We start from the raw sequence: 6,555 nt of genomic DNA, 5'->3' as shown, positions 1-6,555 counted from the left end.
ATCCTCCAAAACCTTCTCAATATATATATATATATATATCCTCCAAAAAATAACTACATCTATGATCAGTGTGCAATAAGGCCCCCAAAAATCCCCAACTCTTATAAATCAAGTAGAAAGTTTGTGAACGCCACAACTCTAAATTTCTGATGTAGTTAATTATGAATGATTGAGAAAAAAGTGATAAATTCATCATGTGAAAATCATAACACTGAATCTATTTGAAGTTTTGAAGTGTGAGTGTCGAAGTTAGGTCATAGGAATTTGGACTTGTTAAGTTACATGGAGAACTAAGATATGATGAGAGGTTTGGGGTGTGTTTAGATATCGCTTATTTTTGTTAAAAATTAAAAATTAAAAATTAAAAATACTATAGCAAAATAATTTTTAAATATGTGAATTGTGTCGTGAGACCCATTTTTAATAAAAATTTTGAAAAAAAAAAGAGGTTTGTGAGTCCTGTGAATAGTAAACCTACTGAAAAGCCACCACAGCCACAAAAAGTAGGAAACATGCTTCAAAAAAAAAAAAAAAAAAAAACGCAGATGCAAAGATGGGATACAGCCCAAACGGGTACATGATATCTCAATTTATGAGTTAGTAATGATATATATATTTTTAATAATTATTTGACATTTGATTATTGGTCTAATAGGTCATATTATAGGAATTGCATACCACCACTTAAAGGTAATATGCTTCTCCATTTATCATCACCCATGCTCATTCATACATACATCCAAGTCTTTTTACAGCAACCTTGCATCTTCTGGAAATGGACGGGACGGCGTGCGGCGTGCCGTCCATTTCCAGATTAACCTTTTAGTCATTAAATATTTTATGTGAAAGTAAAAGTTAGAAAAGAAAAAAGAGTGAGTTTTAACATTTTATTTTACCAGTCCGAGTCAATGGTCTATATCGTCCTCATGTATAACAGATACAATGATACATATCCACAAGCACAAGAGTGCACAACCAATCTTTGCAAAGATGGGACACAAAAGTTAAAATATTTTTTCCACCATTACCACCCCCAAAAAAAAAAAAAAAAAAAAAAACGAAAAAAAAAAAGAAGAAGCTTAGTGTGGCTTGAACCAGTAACTGTACAGCACAAAAATATTACAGTTCGTATTAATTCCTGGATCTCCGTCATAAGCACGTCGAAGTGCCTTACACGTATAAATTCAGGTGATATAGCACTTGGGAAGATTGTGCTTTAATTTATTTTGGCCTTGACTTTTTGGGTGTAGGTCAACCTTAAATCAACCTTAAACACTTTCAAAAGAGTTAGGTGATTAGATTAGATAAACTTCGAGACATGTACATATATTTCTAAATTATATTTTTAAACGTGTTGAAGAGGTATATGTATATGTTGTATTGTTCCCCTTGATTTTTATCTTTTTTATTTAGTGTCGTTCCCTTTCGGCCCTTTCATAGCTCAACATAGAATCAAAGGTGGGGGGGTGAATCCCTCAAAATTACGACAAAAGAGACACTTCGCCAAAGTGAGTACTATTACATATTTGCCTCCCTAAAGGAAAAGGACATGGAAGACCGACTGTAAAGAGATTAGTAAAATTTTATTTTCATCCTTAAAATTTGTATGAAATTCTTTTTTTGTCCCTAAAGTTTAAAATTTTCATTTTTGTTTCTAAACTAGTCAAATTTTATTTTATTTTTAAGAAAATACTTTCTTCATCCGTTAGAAATATATTAAATGTTTTAAGAAAATATTTGCTTCATCCGTTAGAAATATATTAACCCATTAGCATAAGTCAAAGTCTAATCATTTTATGTGTGCAAGTCAAATCTTCTACTTGTACTAAAATTTTATTAGCCCACATAACTCTCATGTATTTTATATTTATACTTCTACTTTCGCATTTATTCTAGTATTGAAATGAATAGTATATCAATACTAATATTTAACATCATCCTTCAACTATTGAAATTTATTATAAAAAAACTATTGAAATTTATTATTAAAAAAAAAAAAAAAGAAGCTTAAAAGACGAAAACAACTTTAGAGACAAACTTCGTCATGCCTAAAGAGAAAGAAGATGGGATATTCAAAATGTCCCTAATAACAAGTTAACTTCAATGGTCCAATGAGACACGACAAGGAGGACTTAATCTAGGGAGTTCAACACGTTGGGTGGGGTCGGTAAATATATGTAATGTAGTAAACGATGACTATTAATTCGATGGTTAATTTGGCCTAACACCAAGTACAGCATATTCTCTGCTTCCTTTTTGCAAAGGGTATATTCCACATGCCTATGAACAGTTTATGATAGGCTTCCATTACAATTCAGATCTGTTCGATCTAGTTATCCAATCCCAATTAGTAAGAAAAGGAAAATTATGGCTTGTTTGGAAGTTTAGAGAGGGAAGAGAGTAGAGGGGAGTAGAGGGAAGTGAAGTAGTGGAGAGGAGAGTAGAGGAGAATGATTCACCTCCACCTTATTTGGATGTTTTTAAAATTAGTAAGGGGGAAGGGAGTAATTAGCCCTTCCCTTTATGTAATTTTTAATAATAAGGGTAAATTAAGTAATTTACTTGGTCAATAGTTTATGTACTTTACTCCCCCTCCAAATCTCTCCAATTGGGGGAATTAAAATTGGGGTGTAGAGGGAGTCCAAACCCTCCAAACTCCTCCAAACCTCTCTCCCCTCATTCTTTAAAAAACTTCCAAACAAGGTAATTGCATTATTCTCCCTCCCTCTACTCTACTCCCCTCCTTTTTTAAACATCCAAACATGCCATTAGTGAAAAACAAAAAAGACAATGATGTGACACATTTGGAGGAGCTTGATCCATCATAGGATTTTTTTTTTGCTTAACTAGGTTTTCTTTGTTGAATGAGAATTGTCGCAATTTGTGCTTTTGCTTTAAAAGCATACAGATTCTCGAGTTCTATTTGAAGTTTGGCTTCTGGTGAATCAACCCAAAAAATAACTGCAATTCAGCTAGACTGTTATCTTGATGAGATGCCTAGTGAATTGGCCATTTGAAATTCCTCCACCAATAGTGTTGCACTGCACACAATATCCTGGCCGAACCGTTTGAATTGGCCATTTGTTTGAGGTGATTTTGGGGAGGTTGGAAAAAAAACGAATGGAAATAATGAGAGAAAATTAGTCCGAAATGGGAATGGTGTTTAGTTGGGAAGGAAAGTGGGAAGAAAATTGGTGAGGCTGGTTGTTTTTCTCCCGGGCCCACTATAACTATTCTCCCAAAATTGGGGACAAAAATGGAGAGTTTTGGTTCTCTCTGACAATTACATTTTTATCCTCACTTACAACGTTCAGCTGCTGCCTCTCTCCTCTGATTTGTTTTGTTTTCTTTTGTCCTTCTCATCATCGTTTTGCTGGATTTTAATTTGTTCTTTTGAACGTTATATTTCTATCCTCGTACAGTAACCGCTATCTTTACATTTCTATCCTCATACAGTAACGTTTATTGTTTGTATTTTCATTATGGTGTATGCAGGTCGGATTGGGCAGGTAATTACCAATATTTTTATTCAATTTGCCACTAGCATGTTAGGAAAATTCCGATATGCTACCGACCCACCAAAGTCTAAATTAATGCACACAAAAAATTAAAGGTAGATTTTATTGAATAATCTCAATTCCAACACAAACATGAGGTCAATGAAAAAGAGATATATAATTTTTCACAGACCTTGTCTCCACACCAAAAAGAAAAAAAAAACACAAAACAAAACAGTAGGCTGAGGAAAATTAAATCAACAAACCCAAAGTCTTAACATTCCCAAAGTCACATCAATGATTCAAAATGATAACATATCAACATAACAAATAAACTTCAAAATAGTAAGCATGTTCTTAAAAAAAATTATCACGAACTACAATTAGTTACTGAATACAAAGTATATATATACTTTTGATAAACTATGGAGTATATATACTTACATATAAGGATAACCAACCTTGGTGCCTAAACTAACTATATTACAAATTATAAGAAACGCAGAGAGTATCACACGTGCACAACAGTATAACTAGCTCTATTATTAGAAATTAAATGACCTCTAGCTTTTCAAAAAGGTTAAGGAAGAAAAAGACAAAACAATAAGAAAGAGGGAGGAAGAGGAAGCAGTTGAAGGTGAAGGCTAAATATAAAGTATTGTATATGGCTAAAGTGAGTTTAGTGTTTCAATGTTGACTTTCTATATTTTGTTTAAGGAATTGATTATTGATTAGTTGTAAAAATAGATTAGGTGAATTGATAGACTTTAAATACAGAATATACGATTGTACAATTTGAACTAATACATACATACATACATACATATATATATATATATATATATATATTTATTTATTTATTTATTTATTTATGTATAATTAAGCGGACGGGTTGGGTAGTAGTAGGTTGGCAATTTTTCAATCTGTTACCCAATCCAATTCGCTATTTTGGGGATCTAACCCAAACCGCCTAACTTAATGACCCACATGGGGTGGGTTGGCCGGTCAATTAGATATTTTGCACACCCCCTAATTTCCATGTTTTGTGCTCTTTCTTTTCCAATTAGCAAAGGTCCAGGTTGTCTTTAATTTATTTCATTAAAATAAAAACAAGCAAAGGTCAAGGTTTTTTCCCCAATAGGGAAGAAATTATTGGATAATTCCACCTAATTTTTATTTAACAAAATATAATAAATATAATTACAAAGAAAAAAAATAAAATAGTATGTGTAAGTGTTAATTTTTTTAGATGTCATTTTATTAATTTTAAATAATAAGTAATATTTTTATTTAATAGATATAAATAAATTATTTCTTACATATTATGTTGATGGGGCATAAAAATAAATTTATATAAAATACATTTTCTATCCTCTCACTTTTCTCCTCAACCAAACAAATTAGTTTTTAATCCCTTCACTTTTCCACCTTATCAACCAAACACAAATGAGAGAAATTAAAATCTCTTTTATCCTCCCATTTTCCCATCCCTCAACCAAACGGATCCTAAGATGTCTTTAATCGAACTGACATAGCGAAAAATCAAAGTATAAAGAGAGAGTATAGGGAGGAGAGAGAACGCAAGGATTACGTGTTCTAGTCTAATGACCTACATCCACGGAGAAAAGTCCTTGATGGCTACATTTTCATTATATCCTCAATGAGCCTAATATGAGATATTTATAGGAGGCTAAACCCTAAAATAACCATACAATAACCATGGTTAACTAACTTGTGACACAAGTAGTATTCTTTGTTTGCATGCCAGGAATTAAGCTTAGGCCTTGATTAGTTATGGGTTTGATATCTATAACATAATTAAGTTCAACCACATTGCATTAATCAATGCAGTGAAAATAGTATAATCCTTCTTAAGGATAATTAAAATCAATCATACACCTATTGGAAAACTTAAGTTAAAATAGTGCATTTGGCTTATGGTTTTTTTTTTTTTTGGTGGCTTATTTTGCGTAGTGTTTATCAAAAGATATAACTTTTAATGGACTGAAGCTTGTGAAGGTATCATACCAACATGTACACATAATTTTATGTCTGAATTTGGACGTATACCAAGTAACTTTTTCCATTTAGCAATTTTGATACCATGATCTATATACCAAAAGAGGATGCTTTAGTTTGTCCATTAACCAATTTTGACACCAATATCTTTATCCCGTAAAGATGTTGTTTAACCGTAACAATGAATATGCCCCCAAACTCTCCCTAGTAGGAGTTTTTTCCTCTCGGCTTGACACGAGACTTCCCTCCCTCCACTAAGGTCTTCCTTGGCCAGCAAACAGAACCCCTCTATGTGCAGTAGCCATTAACCTTACTATCATGGATGAAACAGTCCTAAATGACCTCTGAAAACTCAAGCTAACCAAAGAAGAAGGAGAAGAAATTTGTATCACACGCTCTAATCAAAGCAACCTCCTTGAAGAATGCTTGTTAAGCCTCTTTGGAAAATTACTTTCTGACCTCCAGCAGAATAGTCATGCCCTCAAGAACACTCTCAGAACGGCATGGAAGTTAGGATCTGATCTATGAATAGTGGATGTGGGCAATGGTATTCTGCAGTTCAAATTTAGTTCCAGATTTTAGTTGGAATGGGTTGAAAAGAGTGGTCCGTGGAACTTTGAAAACAATCTCCTCCTCTTATGTCNTTCATGTCAAGAACTTGGTGATCGCTTCAATTGCTGCATAAAAACTAAAGAAGATCTAAAACCTTTGAGTGGAGTCTCAAAGTCACAAATAGGAGAACTTGTGATTGCAGTAGATCAAGGGAAGAAGTAGTTCGTGAACTTGGAGCTGTCATGTGGTTGTGGTAGTAAGTTTTCTACTTGAGGTAGCAATAGGATGTTAGTGGACTAAGTTCTATTGTACAAACTTCAATTCTTTCATAGTGGATTTGTTTTACCTTAAGGATAGCTAGATTATATCCTCCCCAGATTTTTTTACCAATTTGGTTTTTCTAGGTTATCATATTGTGTGTTCTTTATATTTTCGCATTATTTACGTGATATGATTTTCTTGTGTTAATCTAGATCTGAATAATTTA

This window comes from Quercus suber, unplaced genomic scaffold, assembly GCF_002906115.3.
Source record: "Quercus suber isolate HL8 unplaced genomic scaffold, Cork oak 2.0 scaffold_621, whole genome shotgun sequence".
Lineage (NCBI taxonomy): Eukaryota > Viridiplantae > Streptophyta > Magnoliopsida > Fagales > Fagaceae > Quercus > Quercus suber.
The sequence above is the reverse complement of the archived record's forward strand: the minus strand, read 5'-3'. Positions refer to the sequence as shown.